The sequence below is a fragment of the Chelonia mydas genome, chromosome 4, assembly GCF_015237465.2.
Source record: "Chelonia mydas isolate rCheMyd1 chromosome 4, rCheMyd1.pri.v2, whole genome shotgun sequence".
Classification (NCBI taxonomy): Eukaryota; Metazoa; Chordata; order Testudines; family Cheloniidae; genus Chelonia; species Chelonia mydas.
The window spans coordinates 120,757,093-120,776,037 of record NC_057852.1 but is presented as its reverse complement, the minus strand read 5'-3'; the positions used below and the strand labels follow the sequence as shown (position 1 = coordinate 120,776,037).

At 40.5% G+C, this 18,945-nt stretch overlaps 1 protein-coding gene across 1 annotated transcript in view; it reads left to right on the top strand.

Moving 5' to 3' along the window:
* DOK7 (docking protein 7) overlaps window positions 1–18,945 on the top strand; it is a 107,803-nt gene that overhangs the window by 58,459 nt on the left and 30,399 nt on the right. The gene's annotated exons all lie outside the window — the stretch shown is intronic.

Here is an 18,945-nt window from a genome sequence, read left to right as displayed (position 1 = left end):
CAGAAAAGGACTCTGTAAATGACAGTAGGATAGGAGTGATATGCATGAAATGTCTGGAGGCTTGGCAATAATCCACTATGGACAGATAGGACTTGAAGGTGAGAGAAAATGGATACTGAATGGACCTAGAGTCTTTTACCAAAAATCTTTTCCATGTAATCACTTAAAGTTGACAATATGGACAAGTTTGCAATGATGACTTTGACCATGCTGATCTAGGAAGTCTATTAATCCAGGAGCACACCTATATCCTTATATGGACTATATGCTTTTCAGAGCTAGCTCTCGAGAAGGTGACAGACATAGCTACAGAGTGGCCAGTAGATGCATTATAGAAGTATGATTTTTGTCATCAACTTTACAGAGTGCCAGTTGATATCAACTCAGAAAATATATCTAGGAGTTATATGTTCAGAATAGGATGAGGGCAGGCTCAGAAAACCATCAATCATTCTAGTGTGGATGGAAAATCAATAGGCATCTGCCATGCAGGCTCTAAGACTAACATGATTAAAGTTTTTTTTCCTGCAAAAAACGGTTCTTGGATCATTCTGCACATTGCTACAAATGTTCCCATTGGAATACTGGAACTGTATGGAAGGCATCTTGGGAAAAGCTTCAAGTGATTCTTCAGACTCTACACAGCAGAGCGAGTAAGGACTCAATCCACTGCTGCTTCTACCTTCTCCCATCCAGAGTAATAGCAACAAATTTCAACAGCTTGGCTGTTCGCTCCTTGCAGAGGTCAGCACAGAGCATATAGTGTGATTAGAAGAGATACGAGGACATGAACTTTCTTCAATGCAATGCCATAAAACTAGCCATTCTCACTTTTCAGGCACATCTTGCGCAGCAAATTATGATGGTAAAGTTGGACAACATGGAGTCTGTTCCCTCCGTATTCTAGAAAGAAAACACAGGAAGTGTGAGAGAGAAAGGACCTAGCGGTTTGAGAGTGGGACTAGATTTTAGGACATCCTGAGTTCTAAGCCTGGCTCTACCTCTCTCTTCTTCTGTGGCCTTAGGGAAGTCAAAAACGCCTCATTTTGCCCGTCTGGTAATACAGGCATGATAATATTTACCTCCTTCCTGGAACTATTGGCAGGATTGAATAGATGATGTTTGTATAGCATTTTGACTGTGTAAAGTACTATACAAATGCTAGCCCTTCACTCATTCCTCTCTCAGACAAACTCTCTCTGAAGTCAACAGCAGTTTTGCCAGAGAAAGGGCTGAGTCAAGATTCCAGGATCTGGCCCATGGTGAGATGATTAAGAGCAGTTAAACTTGCGGTGCTTCTATAGCTATTCAAAAATCTGCTGAGGAGCCTTAGCAAGGTATTTCTGTTAGTTGGCCAGTCCCCTTGCAAGCCAATAATCGAGTCATTGCTGGATTTTCTTTGTGAGCTAGCTCATATGTAAGTTATTTCAAAGGCCGGGGTCAGGCCCATGGCAGCACAAAAGTACCTGAAAGCTGCTTTAGATGGGGAGTTGAGGATTCCCCCAGCCTGAGGGAATTCTTGCCTGATGTAAAGTCAGCATAGCTGATTTTTGTTCCAGTCCCGCCTGCCGCACCCCACTCCCTCATGGTATGGGAGCATGTTGTAGATAGAAAGGGATATGACAGGAACTCACTGTGCTCTGGCCAGTCTCATGGCTCGTTGGTCGCCATCACAAGCTGGTGCAAGTTGAAGGAGCTTGGGGTTTAAGCTGCTCTAACTCACTCTGGGGATCAATTTGGCCTCCAACTAGGCCTGGTATTGTGGAGCAGACAAAGGTAACTTAGAGCAGCCTTTGCTCTTCCATCTACTCTGCAGCATCTGCTCCTGTGGAGTTTTAGATTTAGCCATCGATGTATGTAACAATACTATGTGGGATTAAAAAAACAGTTCTTAGATTGTGAGCTCTTTGGGACATTTTATTATATATATATATGTTGTCGGTGCCACTTTAATCCATATAATAGTAATAATTCCACCCAATTGAACTGTTGGTTAGGACAGGATGTTTTCTGAGTTTACAAATGCATAGGGTGCAGGAAATATTCTCTTCTTTGGCTCCAGATCAGAAACGTGCAAAGGAGAAGCAGTAGCACAAATTAGGGGCAGGAAGAGCACTGAAAAAGGAGGCCTCAATTCTCTGGTATGGTTGAAGCATGCACACGCAAGTCCAGAGGGTAGGTAGAAAAGTGGCTTTAGAGCCTTTTATACTCCCTTGATCCTGGGGCATTTGGGTCCTGGTCCTTAGTGTAAATTAGAGGAGCCAGCTGCCAATGAATTCAAGGTACTGTTCCAGCAGCATGGAATCAGCTGGGCATAAAAGAGTCCTGCCAGGTTCGTTCTTTCCTAGCTATCCCCTCTGTACGGGATACTCTAGCTGCTCTGTGCCACCCCAAAATTCCCCAAATAGCATATCTGAATTTTGTGCAGCACTGTGCAAAATTCCTCCAGTTGAAGTGAGAGTAAGGGTTGTTGCAGAGCGTGTGGGTATTCGGGTGATGATTGCTATAGAAATCCTGATAATAGTAATTAATAATTTGCAACACTACTCTTCATAAGCAGAGGCAACATGCAAGACAGACCCTGTATCTGGGTGAGTATCAAAGTACTGCAAGGTGCTCCAGGTTTTGTGATTAAGTTTTATTGCTGGTGCCAATTTCTAACTTCAGTGATGGGCTGCAAATGAGCTGAAAATAATTTTTGTCTTCACTATATTAAATTTTGCTGCTCATGACTTCTCGCCCATTCTTTCTTTCTTCTGGCCGTTTCCCGTTCATGATGGAACTGTGAATGGGAAATGGACAGAAGTAAAAGTAAGAATGGGGGAGAAGTCATGAACAGCAAAATTAATATAGTGAAGAGAAAAAATATTTTAGTTAATTATTTTAACACATTCAGTGATCACAGGAGAAAAATTCCTTACCTGTTGTTTTTTTCTGGAGAAGTTGACTAACCTCAGCTTTAAACAAGGGGCAACATCCAGCAGTTAGAAAGGAGAGAAAATGGATACAAAGGTGTTTTTCATGAAAGGTTTCCATTTTTATTTGATTTGGCTTGCTTGCTCATGTGTTTTGTTATGGCCCCTTGTGTTCCTCTGTTTGTGTGGTGAAAGAAACTCAGGTTATTACAAGATTTTTACTTTCTGTCCTTATGTGGAATGGGCTTGAAGGAAGGAGTCAGATCCTCATCTGATATGAATTGGCACAGCTCCATTGTCTGACGACCTGGCCCAAGTATATTTTAAGTGCTGGTTCATGAAAGCAGAATTTTATCTGTCACTTTGTAGGAACAGTGTCAATGGGAAAAGAACAAGGAGCAGATCCTCACTAATATAGTCCTTAGCTGCAAATTTCAAAGTTGTAATCACAGCATACTGTAAACCCCAGAAACTATTGTTAGTTTTGCTGCTGTGTTCGCACTCCAGACACAGAGGTTCTTTTAGTTGTAGCATGATGCCAGACCTGTGTCTCTACCAGCTTTTGTAGCAATTCCACATTTGATCCCCTCTGGCTTTACTGTGTGTGTTTGTTATTGTAGAAGTGCCCAGTAGCCATGCCGCTATAATTAAGCAGCGGTGTTTGTTATTTTCAGGGGTTTCCCAGCTTTGCAGGGTCCTATCACTCATCAGTAAAGTTTTATCGCAGGCAGTAACTTAGCATGCAGTGGAAAATATCTTATTTTAGTTTTTTATAATTGCTTGAGTTGCTTTTAGGTTATTGATGTTTTAGAACAAGTACAAATAATTGTGATAAGTTAATAGCCTCTTGCCATGCATGCACAAAAACTACTTTACAATGAAATTCCCTCCGAATTTCTACTATGACTGTTGACTGAAATTCATTCCTTTTCATTGTGAAAGGACAAATGCCCCACTGAAGCCCTAGATGAAGGATTTAAGTGAGTCACTGGACCCTGTGCATGATGTCTAACCTGCTGTGAATTTTACACAATCAGTGTACACAGTGCTCACATAAAAGCCTTGTTAATACCTATCGGGTCAAAAAAACCTGTTTTGTTTCTAAAAGTCATTCCTGTTCATTACAGTATTACAAGAGTATAATGAATAATTCCACGGATAATTACTGAATTTTCAAAGTTACTGATAGCCAACTTTTTTATAACTGTAGAACTTTATAACTTAGCACTATATTTATGTTGGCTGTCTTTAAGCCTTGAAACTACGTCATGGTTTTCTACATAGAAAATTATTTGTTATTTAAATTGGGGCTTAGTTACTCCACTATTACACACATCGAATAGTACCTCACTCTGCACAGTCTGATTGCTTCACTGGCCTAGCTGAATACTAAGGTGCTACTCACCGTGAATCTGTGTGGCACCATTAGGCACATGCTTATGAATTTGAACAAATAACGGAGTTGATCCTGTGACATGCTAAATGATGCCTGTGAAGTACTGTGGAACCTCAGTTGCCATTGAATTCAGAGTAAAGAAGGGCAGGGTCAGACCCGCAGTTTGTTAGATGCACACAGTGTGGTGAAAATCACCCCTGTTCAGAGGGTTTGCATAAGGTACTAGCTGGGTCCCATTTCAGCCCTATTTTGAGGATGAGCTGGTCTTGAATGGTGCTGAGGCCTTCTATGAGTTCTTTGCTTGAGGTGAGCTTCACTCAGTATAGAATGAGTGTGAATTAGCAGCTTTAATGCAATAGAAAAGTTTGATGCAGTAAATGTGGGACCGTTGAGTGGCTTTTTATTTTTAAATCATCTATCATTCCTGCAGTAGTGTGACATTACCTCCTGCTGGAAATGACAGTGTATGGCTGTTTGCCTTTCTATTCAAGAGTTTCCATTGGCTCTGATGAGACCTATATATTCAAATTGCTGCCATGCTCTGTTAAGAATTTAGTATCATTACTAATCACAATTTATTTGGACAAATGTAGAAGAACTTGCTATTTTGTCCAGTCATCATAACTGGATTTATTTTGAAACTATCTATTTTCATGTGTGTGAAAGGCTACAAGTGTTGTCTTGTGTATTGATTCTTCAACGGCCCCATCTTTCTGAATTTTGTACCAAGACAAATTTGTATTCTGGACAGTTTACATTGATTTTACTGTTCATGTATCTCTAGTCAAAAGGGCTTAATCACTTCTAAAAAAGAAATGATTCATAGCAAATCTTGTCTTTTTGCGTGGCTCAGGAGATGATAGACAGCCTGGGTTATGCTTTTCCTTTAGTTATTTTATGAAGTAATAACAGGAAATGGGTATGCATGGTCCATTAATTATTTAAACAACAAACAAACCTCTTTCCATGAATCCTTATTACCCGTGAAAATGGCAATAATTAATGCAATGCTAAGGTTGTACTGCTGTGCACTTATAAATCAGGATGAATGCATACTAATAACTTCCCCTTTTTGCATATGTATTACAATGCAATCTTTTATTATCAGATAAAATTTCTCTGATGCACAGTCACATAGATGACATTTAGAAGGTCACATTCTATGTCTCAAATAAGACAATCTAAAAGTATTACTTTTTTTTCTTACACCCTACAGTGAGCTTTGGTCATCTGTCTGGGATATGTTTAGACAATTTTAAAATATATTATTGGAAGCGTTATTTGCATCTCTCCGTTTCTAATATCAGATGCCTAATTATCATGAGTGCATGTGAACAGGATTCAGGATGCGAGAAAAATTGAAAGTAATATTTTAAAACATCTCCAGAATAGCCATTCTATGTATAAAAATGCTTTACAGTCTGATATTGGAGCATCTATCAGGGCTGGAAAAAATGCTGTATGTTCTGTTAGTTAGCAGAGGAATTGTCTCTTTCCATTGGTTTAAAACATCTGTCCAGATCCTTTGGTGGAGTAAATCAGCGTAGCTCAATTGAAATAAATGCAGCTACATCAGTTTATACCAGTTGAGGATTTGATCCTCTTTGTCTAGTCACGATGGGGTCATGATATATTAAACCTTAAATTTGTCATTGAGACAGGACTGATTATTGCCTATTCTAGAATCTTTACTGAGTAATTCTGGAGTGGAATTCCACATTTGGAAGAAAGAAGGAACCATTTTTGTGGAGTTTTTGTTTTAATGGTGATTGAAGGCACCCTGATGTTTGGAATGTAAGGAACAAAATGGCCCCTTGCTAACTCCTGTCTGCCTGCAAACCTATCAGGCTGGGGTTACAATCTGCAGACTTTGACAAACGCCATATGTGGGCTGGAAACCCGGAAGATGGAGCCAGAGAGCAACACTCAAGAGTAGGGAGCAGAGAAAGCTCGCCAATGCCACAGTCAGGTGTAACTATCAATGGGAAGACAGGACCGTGCTTTGGCTGGTAACTCAGCAGAAGGCAGAGTTTAAAAAAATAAGTCAAGGTGGTTTAGGTTGGACATTAGGAAAAACTTCCTAACTGTCAGGGGAGTTAAGCACTGGAATAAATTGCCTAGGGAGGTTGTAGAATCTCCATCATTGGAGATTTTTAAGAGCAGGTTAGACAAACACCTGCCAGGGATGGTCTAGATCAGTGGTTCTCAAAGCCGGTCCGCTGCTTATTCAGGGAAAGCCCCTGGGGGGGCCGGGCCGGTTTGTTTATCAGCCGTGTCCACAGGTTCGGCTGATCGCGGCTCCCACTGGCTGTGGTTCGCTGCTCCAGGCCAAAGGGGGCTGCGGGAAGCGGTGCGGGCCGAGGGATGTGGTGGCCGCCCTGTGGACGCGGCAGGTAAACAAACTGGCCCGGCCCGCCAGGGGCTTTCCCTGAACAAGCGGCAGACCGGCTTTGAGAACCACTGGTCTAGATAATACTTGTCCTGCCATGAGTGCATGGGACTGGACTAGATGACCTGTTGAGGTTCCTTCCAGTCCTATGATTCTATGAACATATTCCCAGGTGAGGTGGACTGGTAGGCAGAATGAAGCTGAGGCAGTTAACAGTGCATGATAAATGCAGTTTGCCTTGTGACTATTATCACTATGGAGGTACATGCCCATTTAAATCTGTAGGTCCATAAATCTGGGGCCTTTATGCAAATAACAAAATGTCCCAGTTTTAATTTATTATGAATATGCATTATCTCATTTGCATATTGTTTAATTTTCATCGAAGGTTGTTTTGATTTTCTACTCTTGTCCCCGCACTACAGTATCAGTTACAGGGCATGCTATAAAAGTCAGTGGAAAATAAATAATTTTATGGGACATTTGGAGCTAGATCCACAAAAGAATTTAGGCACCTAAATCCACAATTTAGATCCTCAAACCCCTTGCTCAGCTCCCACATAACATTGCAGGTAACTGAATGCCCTAGATACCTAAAATTCCACTGGTAAAGTCCCCTAGACACCTAAATTTCTGCTACTGGGTATATGCATAGCGCTTAAGTCCTGATGTTTGGGCACCTAGCTCTTGCCTGAACCCCAGTGGAATCTTCAGACTAGGCATTTCTCCCAAAGATCTTGCCTCTGGGGCCCAATTCAATAGGCGAATTGGCCTCACACAGAATACTGCTGCTGATGCTGCTGTGATCCTCTTACATCCTCTCACCAGATATGAGAGACCCAGGTTCAAATTCTCCCTCTGGCTAATGTGGAGCAGGGATTTGAACCAAGCTATCCCACTCTTGGGTGACTGCCCTAGCCACTGGGCTAGCGGGTATTCTGGAGTGGGTCTCTCTCAATCTCTCCTGTTGAAGCTGGTCCACTTTGTATAAAAATCTATGGTCATTAGAACAGGGACTTGAACACAGGTCTTCCACATTCTGGTTGAGTGCTCTAACCACTACCCTATTGGGTAAAAGGGGAAACCGCCCCACTGCCACCGCCTCGTTTTCTTGCAAGGAGCGCTAAGGTTCTTAAGTCTAGTAGTGGGTTCATGGCTGTGAATCCTGAGCAGAAGGAGATACCTCCTTTAGCTCAGAGTTAGGCACCTAACTCCCTTTGAGGATTGGGGCTTAGGCCATATCTGTCTCCTTGGCACTTCCTATTGGCTAGTTTTGGTGGCTTCCTGCTCAGTGCGCTGGCTTTTGTGTATTCCATTTGTCGTCTCCTAGCTTGCTCCCTGCATTGTGTAGGGAGTGTGGGTGCCTAACAGAGACTCTGTCAGTTGGCAAGGTGCTTGAACAATTTTTTAGCTGTTATTGCTGGTATAACAGAACCTTTACGATTGACTGGGGCTGGAAGCATTCAGACTTCATTGACTGTGTGGGGCCAGCCTGACTGGTTGGAGCCAAGTGCACATGTGCCTGACTGGTTGTCTAAGAATGGATGCATGTGAGCCTGATTACTTGGCTGGGGACAGGTGTATGCCAACCTGACTGACTGAGGTTTTAGGCCAGGTATATTGTGGGTATTCACTATAGATGAGACTGCACAGCAGTTTCCATTGTTACCACATCTGTATATGTGATGTATAATTACATTTAAGACAGTATTAAAAGACGGTTATTTAGGTTGCTATGTCAAGGTTAGGAAATTCCAGATTTATGATTGCTCAGGCAATTGTGATGGGAGGGCTCAGCCCCCCCACTTTGTTCCTGTAATAGGCATCTCCAGTGGCACAAACCAGCTGTGAAGCTGGCAGATCTGGCCCTCTGAGAAGGAATCCACAGGTGACATACTGTAGTGAATCCAGCAGAAAGGGGGAACGACTAGAGTGTCCCTGTGCTCTGTGATCCCTGGCTGCTGGATGATCCCCATGAGGCTATGGAAAGATGCATATAAGCTAGAGCAGCCTATAGGCTGCTCCAATTTATGTCTGAGACTGTTTCAACCCCTGCCAGCCCTAGCATTGCAGGAATGCAAAGGAGGTTAAAGGTTACCATTACACCCCACCTCCCCTAGTCTTGCAGTGAGCACAGTTCAGACAGGATGAGGGATATGGTCCACTATCCATATAAACAAATATTGCTTATTTGTTAAGATAACAAAGATAAGTGACATTTAATTTTAATCCGTCCTGTTGATGTAACCAATAGAGAAAGCGGGACTGAGTGTTATGATACCATACATACTGTAAATAGAAGAGCTACATGTTAACATAGAAACCATGCCACAGCATGCCTTCACCTCCACCTGAAAATCACTTGCTGGTACAGAGCCCTAAAAGTGCCATAACAATACAAAATTGGGGCTAAGTGTCCAAAAAGTGTGGCAGCACAAATAGTGCTTCTCATATGACTATGGCACCACATAATCCTCTACAGATGGGGACACCATCAAAAGACACAAGCTATCCCATCCTTCTCCTCAGGAATACAATGCTCATAATCATCATGGTTGAAAGACAACTATGTGTACTACTGCTGCGGTGATTTGCTCGGTGTCAAATCCTACCTGCTGCAGGTGTGTGAGGCCTTCCGTGCCCACAATGGAACTGCCATTTTGTGTCACTAGAGCAACCTATTATGTGTAACGTACACAGATGGGGCAGGGGAGGGAAGGCAGACATGATTTCAGGTGTACCACTTCTCCAGCACCAGTGTGACTCTCTGGATAGCTGCACACTGAGGCCAGTGGATCTGCTGCCATACAGATGCACTAGCTACTCATTGTATAGACAAATCAGGGCCAGGGGAGAGTAGTAGCCTCCCCAGAAATTTAGAGATTGCATAAACAAATAAAGGAAATACTGAGTTTGGAACAGAAGCTTGTTTATCTCACTTTATTAAAAGTGGACAAATTTAGTCATGGTACAAAAATTACTCATTTTTTGGAACATGAATAAAAATAACGACTTATATATTCAAAAAAATGTTCCAAATGATCTTTACCCTGGGTTTCCTGAAATGAATTCCTCTGCAACATCTGCAAGCTGTAGCTTTTTTCCTTGCCTACATATAAAATTTTATCTGTGTGTATATGTAAAATCATACAGCATTGGAGGTGTGGTTGTCCCATTGTGGATCAAAGCTATGTTTTAGCATAGCAGAGAGCACTGAAACTTCACTCACTCACAGTGTTGGTTGCTGGTATCACCAAAATGATATTCATCCACATCATCACTTCAGAAAACAGCTGACATTTGATTTGGCTTAGTGAACTGAGATATTTATGAACTGACTTCAGTGATCTTTCTGTAAGCTGACAGTTGGCTTGCAACAGATGAAGCTGAGTAATCAGAAAATCATAGATGAAATTGAAACCATTCACCTGAAGCAGGCCTTCAACTTGCATGTATAATGTTTGGAGTTATGACAGTTTCAAAATTTGGAATATTTTGGTAGCCTTTTGTTCAAATATTGATTGACTAATGGACATTGTAAAATCAATTACTTTGAAGCAGATGTACAGACAACATTCCTTTGCTGCACTGGGTTCATCTGTGCCTGTTTGCAGTTTCTTGGAAACTTTTCTCTTCTATGCTGACCCTCTCCAACTTGAAACTTTTCTGGGGGATTTGCTGCCAAAATAAATTCTAGCTTTCATCTGATTGGATGGACTAAGGTAAATTAAGTGTCATTTTTCATAAAAGATTGGTCTTCTGTTGCTGAAATGTCTGACACTTGCAGAGTTTTGGACATATCTAGCACATTTAGAACGTTTCAAGCCAGTTCAATACCAAAAAGGAAGTTCAACTTTCCATTTGAGTTGTTACACCATCAGTTTGAGTGCTCATTCAGGATCTTTTGTAGCATGCTTTGCAACCTTCGGAGATGCACAAAGTGAAAAGTAGTTCTCAGAAATTGAAGCCAGTGCTTCTGAAGAGAAAGTCCATTTTTTTGGACAGAGGATATTGATGCTTGGCAATGTACTTAACACTTCATATTTAATGTCCTGAAATGTAATGTTTCATTTGGGTGATTTTAAATTACATTTTGTGATTTTTGTAAATAGTTTCAAGAGTATCTATTAGGATAGTATTATTTTTAAAAAGTCCCAGCATGCCAAATTCAAAGCATGTCCATAGCAATGAGTTATGTAGCTCTTGCAGTCTAATTGATACTCCTGTTACTAAGCCTGCCATATTAGCAGCACCCTGATAACGTCCATGATACTTGCTGAGCCTCTGATTTAGACACAATAGTGTATCTTTAATTATTGACACATATACCTCTGCAGATGTACAGGTTATATTGTACAATCCGGTGAACTCTTCATCAACGTTCATGTCATCATCCACATATAACATCCATAAAACCACTTGCTCTTTGTTGGAGAATTCCGTTGTTTCAACTACCATAATTGTAGACCACTTTCCAGGAAATTTCTCAGAAATCTCCCTCCTGGATTTAAGACTCATGGTTTCCACTATCTCATTTTGAATAACTACATTTGTGAATTTATCTTGACTCTTTTTTTAAACCACTTTGAAATATCAGGATTACATTCTGCCTGCAGACAAAACAGTTGAACATAGCTGCAGTCAAGCTGTCCACGTAAGGGTGTATTTTCAGCTTGATCAGTGTAATGGCCCTGGAGTGCAAGTGCTTGTATGGCAAGATAATGTATGACACTTAGTATTTTTTATTAGGGTTGTCTAGTTTCTTTTGAGAGTTCTGAAAACTTAGCATATCACCAACGTTCTTTGTGATATTTTGAAGACTATCAACTGCTTGGTGGTGACACGGAAAAGCTTGGTGTCTCAGAAATTTGTCTCAAGCCTTGTTCCAGTTAGAGAATCCAGACTCTGGGAAAGCGTCATCTGTCTACTTAATCAAAAGTAGTTTATACTTAAAAGTTGTACAATGGTAGAAACAAAGTACACTGTCACTAGTCTCAGAATAATGGAGCCATTGAAAATCATCAAACCAGGATGAACAGAAAGAATGGCTTGCTTATCCAAAGTTGTGCACAGTTAATTACTTAAGTCATCGTGGCTGAGGGGTCTCAGAAATGCTAAAAGTATCAGGGAGCTGACATTTGGTTCCTATACAGGTGATGTTGGAGACATTTGATTACTATGACCAGCAGAAGCTGATTCACTTATTGGAAGGGTAGTTTTCCTGTTTTTAATCAGCCATGTTTTAAATGATTTCATTTTAGCACCTTGAAAATATACTTTTGGTTTTTGTACTCCATTTAATCACTATCATGTTTTTGGGGGGCTAGGGTTAAAAAATACATTGTCTATCCTCCGGCAGGCCTGATGTTGGACCATGCAACAGTTCTGTTGCCAATCTGTGCCTAAGTAAGGCGTAACCTGTGCAGCAGCACTAATTAATGGTGGATTGGGTACCATTGCACTCATCAATACTTTCCACCTTGTATTTATGTATGAAATTCTTCGCACCAAGCAGAATTAATCTCTGACTAGAGCTGGTTGGGAATTGACCACCAGGATGCGGGAAAGCCAGGTTCAAGTCTCTGATCTGCCTGATGTAGGCAAGGGACTTGACCGTGGGTCTCTCGCATTGTGAGTGTCCTAACCATCCAGCTACAGAGCCAGTCTCCGGCTGGCTCAATCTCTCCTGGTGGAGCTGTTCTACTATGTATAACTAATTAAATATTCACTGGGCCAACGTGCAAGTCCCTTGTCTCAGTCAGGCAGAGGAGGGAGTTGGGAGTATGGTTCTCTCATATCCCAGATGAGCGCCCTAACCACTAAGCTATTGGCTATTTTGAGGTTGGCTCTTCCTGTTTTGTTTTTAAATATAGAAAGGTTTCAACTTTGTCCCAATGTGAACCTAATGCCAAAAACCTCAACATTTTTCACAAAATGGAATTCTTGTTTTCCAGACAAGACTGGGTGCCATCCTACTGAGCAATCACAATCTTCTATCTGGTAGCTTTCAAGATCAGTTTTTCATGTCAGTTGCTATAAATTTCTTCATTTTGCACATGATATGAGAGCCTATCTGGAATAGAAATCCTCATGTATCAAGGCTTATGCCAACGGAGAACTAGTGTGGGGGAGGGGCTATAAAGAAACTTTCCTTGTACACAGGTTATTTTTGCATTGTCACTGAAGCATGTGGGGTAGCCACTGTCAGAGTTAGGATACCACATTATATGAACATTCGTGTGACCCAGTGTGTCAGTTCTGTGTTCCTGTGCCTATGGCCCTGAATTAGGAACTCTGGTTCCAATTCATCCAGTAATAGCATGGACATGTAGTGGGGTGTGGTGGCTGCAGAGAGATTGTTGTGGCTCCCTTATCCCTGGCTGCTTGGCCCAGGTGGAAGTTAAAGCAACAGGGAATCTATTCTAATTTCTGAGCTTTTATCACCGGGGATCAGGCATAGTGGAACCTGGCTTCACCACATTCCTGGCACAGCCACCGCCCACCCAGCCCCAAACAGGTTCCCTTCTCCCCTTATTATACTGAGGAGGTGGGGGACAGCTGGCCTTGGAAGTGGCGATGCCACCTACATCAGTCTAAAGCTGTCAGAAATTTCCCTATGCAGGGAAATTCTCCAGTACAAATATCCAGTTGGTTTAAGCTTGCTGTGTGCCATTTTATTTGGTGGAGTAGAGAACCTGGGCTGTTGAACCTTATCCTGCATCTACTGAAGTGAAAGACAAAGCTCCCATTAACTTTAGCAGTGCAGGATCGGGGCTGTATGAAGTGATACATGTGATGAGATCAATTGTTGTATATTAATATTTCAGTAGTTTGGAAATGAGATTGTAGGCCTGTTAAGAAAGGAAAAGCTGCACATTCTACATGTGACAGTGTTCCTGACTGGCTTATAGTTTTAAGTGAAATCTGGTTAAGTAAATCAGTAGTTTAATAGGATTTAAAGTGGACAAATACCATCTTAATATAAACTGGATGAACGCGCTGCTATGGAATAGGCACATTTAAAAGCATCCTTTTTTGGGCCATAAAAAATCTTGTGCCGTGGTCCCGATTTGCAAACATGGAAATGCATGCCACAGTTAGGTTACGCTTAGTCGGGGGTAACCGAGCTAATCTGCGAATAATGATCCAGTGTATCCACCTAGTAGGTCCTTCTGACATCTATCATTGAACCCTACCCAAGATATTTGAAAGCAGAACATCAAAAATGAATGTCATCTGACAGCAACCAGATCCCTACCAGGGTTAAAATAGCCTTGGACATGAAGTTCATGATGTGCAATACGCAAATGGTACATATCCGTTTACTGTGGGTGTTGTAATGGTGAGGTTGTTTGAACTAAGTCCATGCATTACATTATTTCAATACCCAGCTCCTGGGTCATAGATAAAAAAGCCTGCATTAGAAAGCTGCTTCACCTAAATTATTTCATGAGTCATAGCAGAATGGTTGGATTTATGCATAAACTTTGATACTCATTGTCCACACTTCATACCATACACAACAAAGATACACATAATTTAAGTTAGGTAAATTATCTTCTTGCTGCTTTGACTCAACTATAGTTTACAGATCTATACTATGCACCTCTTTATATTTTTCATTTTGTATTTGAGAATGTTGTATTACATTTGTAAATTTATGCAATAATCTGAAAATGGTGCAGACAGACAAGAACCCTTTTTTTGTTTCCTTACCCCCCCTCCAATTTTTGTATACTACTTAAGGGTCTGAGAATGTTGTCATTACTGTGGCAAAAGTCATAGTGACTGAGTGGAATTTTTCCCTAAATAAGGATTGTAGGCTATGGCCAAAAGGTGTAGAAACAGCAAAATATGGCATATTGCATAAAAGGATGGACAACGCAATTCTGTTTGAGTATGGCTCTTTTCTGCAAAGTTACTCAGTAAAAATGTCATAATGAGGTTCAGTGTTGGCTGTTTTTCAGTGATTATCTAGTTATTCAGTCTACCAATTCTATAATTTTTTTACCTGTCTAGTTGTATCTAATTATATCTTATTCCACCTAGTATCTAATCTTATCTATCTTAATCTGGTCCAGATATTCAAATCTAGCTAATCTAATTTAACTGTATATCTAAAATCTTATCTAATTTTACCTAATCTTTTCTAATTAACCATTTCTATCTTTATATCTACCTATTGTAATCTAACTATTCTACTTTAATTATATATCTAAAAATCATATTCATTTGATTTTCTCTATAATTTTTCCTGTCTATCTAATCTATCTGCCCATTTGCAACACACTTCTCATGGTAACTGAGTGTTCCCATTATTATTATTATTATTATATTTAGTATTTGTATTGTAATAGCACCTCACAGCCCCATTGTGCTAGGCACTGTACAAAAAGGTAAAAAAGGATGATCTCTGAGGCTTTTAATTATTTCCATATCAAATTAGCTCAGTTTACAAGTATAAAGGTGGTTTTCTGAACTGCTAGGAATGCAAGCTCATCCTTGCATCTGAAAGTCAAGCTGAATTCTTTCTAGCTCTCACATCAGCAACCCTAACAATTCTGCAAATGAAATTTAATTAACAATTCTGTGGATGGTGCATGAGCCAACAAAGAATCCTACTCATTCTCCTGTAGGTGTTAAGCTTCTGCAGTGCTGACAGGACTAAAAAGGAGCAAAATCTTATTTTTGTCAGTTAAGTGAATAGTTATGACTTTAAATACATACAGGGAGCAGAGCTGTTGAGTTAGAAGGTGCCAAAGCCACTTTTCAGATGATAACTTCAAGTAAAAAAAATTGAATACATTAATAGTAAACTATTCAGAATATTAGAATACTTTCAGTTTACTACCACCATACCTGCGTCCTACCTCTCACTCAGGACCTGTAATATCTTGCTGTCTATTTATATGACTGTACTTTGACAAAACAGTTAAAAGAACACTCTACAGGTTGCTATTTAATTCTGGCCCTTTACACATCCATCCTGTATGCTGAATGAGGAAGGGGCTGTCTCATTTTAATGCAGGGCAGGAAGGGTCCTTGACTTAACCTGTTCTTAAAAACCTCTCAGGATGGGGATTCCACAATCTTCCTTGGAAGCCTATTCCAGCACTAACTATCCTTATTGTTAGAAAGTTTTTTCTAATATCTAACCTAAATCTCCCTTGCTGCCGATAAGCTGATTACGTTTTATCCTACCTTCAGTGGACATGGTGAGCAATTGATCACCATCCTCTTTAAAATATCCCTTAACATATTTTAAGACTGTTATTAGGTCTCTCTCCCCCGCCCCCCTCCCCCCCCCCCAGTCGTCTTTTCTCAAGGCTACACATGTCCAGTTTTTTAACCTTTCCTCATACATCAGTTTTTCTAAAGCTTTTCTCATTTTTGTTGATTTACTCTGGCTTCTCTCCAGTTTGTCCACATCTTTCTTAAAGTGTGGCACCCAAAACGAGGACACTGTATTCCAGCTGAGCCCTCACCAATGCTAAGTAGAGTGGAACAGTTACCTCCCATATCTTATAAATGACACTTCTTTTATACATCCGAGAATATTAGCCGCCTTCACAACTGCATCACATTGTTGACTCATATTCAATTTGTGATCCACTAAGAACCTCAGATCCTTTTCAGAGCACTACTGCCTAGCCAGTTATTCCCCATCTTGTATTTGTAAATTTGATTGTTCTGTCCTAAGTGTAGTACTTTACACTTATCTTTATTGGAATTCATCTTGTTGATTTCAGATCAATTCTCCAATTTGTCCAGGTTGTTTTGACTTCTAATCCTGTCCTCTAAAGTGCTTGCAACCATCCCATTTTGGCATTATCCACAAATTTTATAAGCATAATCTCTCGCTAATGAAAATATTGAATACTACTGGACCCAGGACATACTCTTGCGGGACCCCACTAGATACATCCTCCCAGAGAACCATTGATAACTACTCTTTGAGTACAGTCTTGTGGCAGAGAACCATTGATAACTACTCTTTGAGTACAGTCTTGTGGCAGAGAACCATTGATAACTACTCTTTGAGTACAGTCTTTCAATCAGTTATTGTAACAAGGCGTTCGCTTTCCCTCGCAACAAATCAGCCAGAGACCCCTTCTGAGTGGAATCACCCGTGCTTTTTATTTTCAGTGTCAGCTCCCACCACCTTCTATTTACAGTCTGCTCCAAACCAGCAACCTGGGGGATAGCTAGCTAGCTAACTTCTCCAGCCAGCAGGGATGCACGGCCTTTGGCAGCTCCTCCCTTTCCTTTTTTTTTTTTTTTTTTTCCTCTCTCTCTCTCTCTCTCTCTCCCCTCCCCCCCTTCACTTCCTTCCTGCCTGCCAGCTTTATATAGCCCCCTGGCTAATAAGGCCCGCAGGTGCTTCTCTTCTAGCAATTAGGCGTGGCATACTCAGCCAGCCCCAATTAATACTTCTTAATTGGAGCTGGGCTAACAGGAGCCTGGCTCAGGACCTCCTGGCCAGCACCCTGTTACAGTTATGAACCCACTTAATAGTAATTTAACCTAGACCACATTTCCGCAGTTTGCTTATGGGAATGTTGTAGGACTGTGACAAAAGCCTCATTAAAATCAAGGCATATAATGTCTTCAGCTTTCACCTTATCCACTAGGCCAGTATCCCTGTCAAAGAAGGAAATCTGGTTGGTTAAGCATGATTTAGTTCTTGACAAATCCATGTTGGCTATTACATATTACCCTGTTGTCTTCTAAGTGCTTACCAATTAATTGTTTAGTAATTTGTTCCAGTATCTTTCCAGGTATTGAAGTTAGGTTGACTGGTCTATAATTCCCTAGGTCCCCTTTGTTCCCCCTTTTAAAGACATGTGCTATGTTTGCCCTTCTCCAGTCCTTTGGGACTTCCCCCATCCTCCATGAGTTATGAAACATAATCACTAATAGTTTGGAGATTGCTTCAGCTAGTTCCTTAAATACTTTAGGGTGAATTTCATCAGACCCTGCCAACCTGAATATATCTAACTTATCTAAATAGTCTTTATCTTTCTCTATTCCGGCTTGTGTTCCGTTCTCCTTATTGTTAATATTAACTGTGTTAAGTATCTGATCATGATTAAACTTTAGTGAAGGCTGAAGCAAAATAGGTGTTAAAAACTTCAGCCTTCTTGATATCATAATTCATATGCACAATGGGGAAAAATTAAAGTTGCACTGACAACCTTAAATCTAGCTTTTTCTCACTTGTGAGTGCTTGACTTTGCAAGCTAAATAAAATGTTCTTTGAACACGGGTTTTGTGTATGTAATTATGTAGGGGGGTTTTTAAAGGAAAAAGGTAAAAACAAATTAGTATGTATACACAACCCTTCATCATTAGCAGGGTGTGAACCCTAAATCTACAGCACTGTAATCTGTTACTTGAGATACTGGATTAATTAAATTAACTGGCAGCTACTGTTTTTGTGGTAGCATGGGCCTAGCTTTAGAATATTCACGTTCAGTCTTCCAGAATTTTCTGGGGGGAACACAAATGAGAGCTGTGGTGATTGTGAACGTATTATAACCTAGCAACCCTGAGTTGCCATGGGACAAAAAAAAAAAAAAGGCACTTCTCTAGCCTCAGGGAGTCACCTCTGCAGAATTAAAATGGAGATGATATAGCTTCTCAAAAATCGTTGCAAGAATCTATTATAATGAAATAGTTAGGCAACCGAAATATGTCAACGCCCCTTATAATATCAACTCCCCTTATAATAGTTGATATAATAGATCAACTCCCCTTATAATAGCAACTTTCCTCCCAAAGGAACTCAAAACACTTTTCAGACTTTACATATGCAAAAAAACATTTTACTCACCACTGAAATGCATCCACTTGTAGATTGGCACTCAGTAACTATAGAAATGAACAGCAACACTTGAGCTTAATTTGAGCAAATGCTCTTTTCTTTTTCTGAAATGCTGCTAGATTTATCCTTCAGAAATGAAATCTTGGCTCTGCTTCTTTTTATAGGGTGTTTTCTTTCCTTCCAGTGTAAACAATTGCTCATCATCAATCTCCCAAATGTTAAAAAATATAGCAAGCAGGATTACGCAAGTAAATATTGAAGCTTTAGATTTCATGACTGTAGTGGAGTCAGTCAACGCTTGAAATTGTCTCCTGTGTGCTCTTCCCACAGGTAGAGGTGGTTTTACATTGCAAATCTAAATACTTGTCTCTTGTTGTTTAACATTAAGAGAGCTTGAGCAGAGTTCTTTCTACTGTCTAGT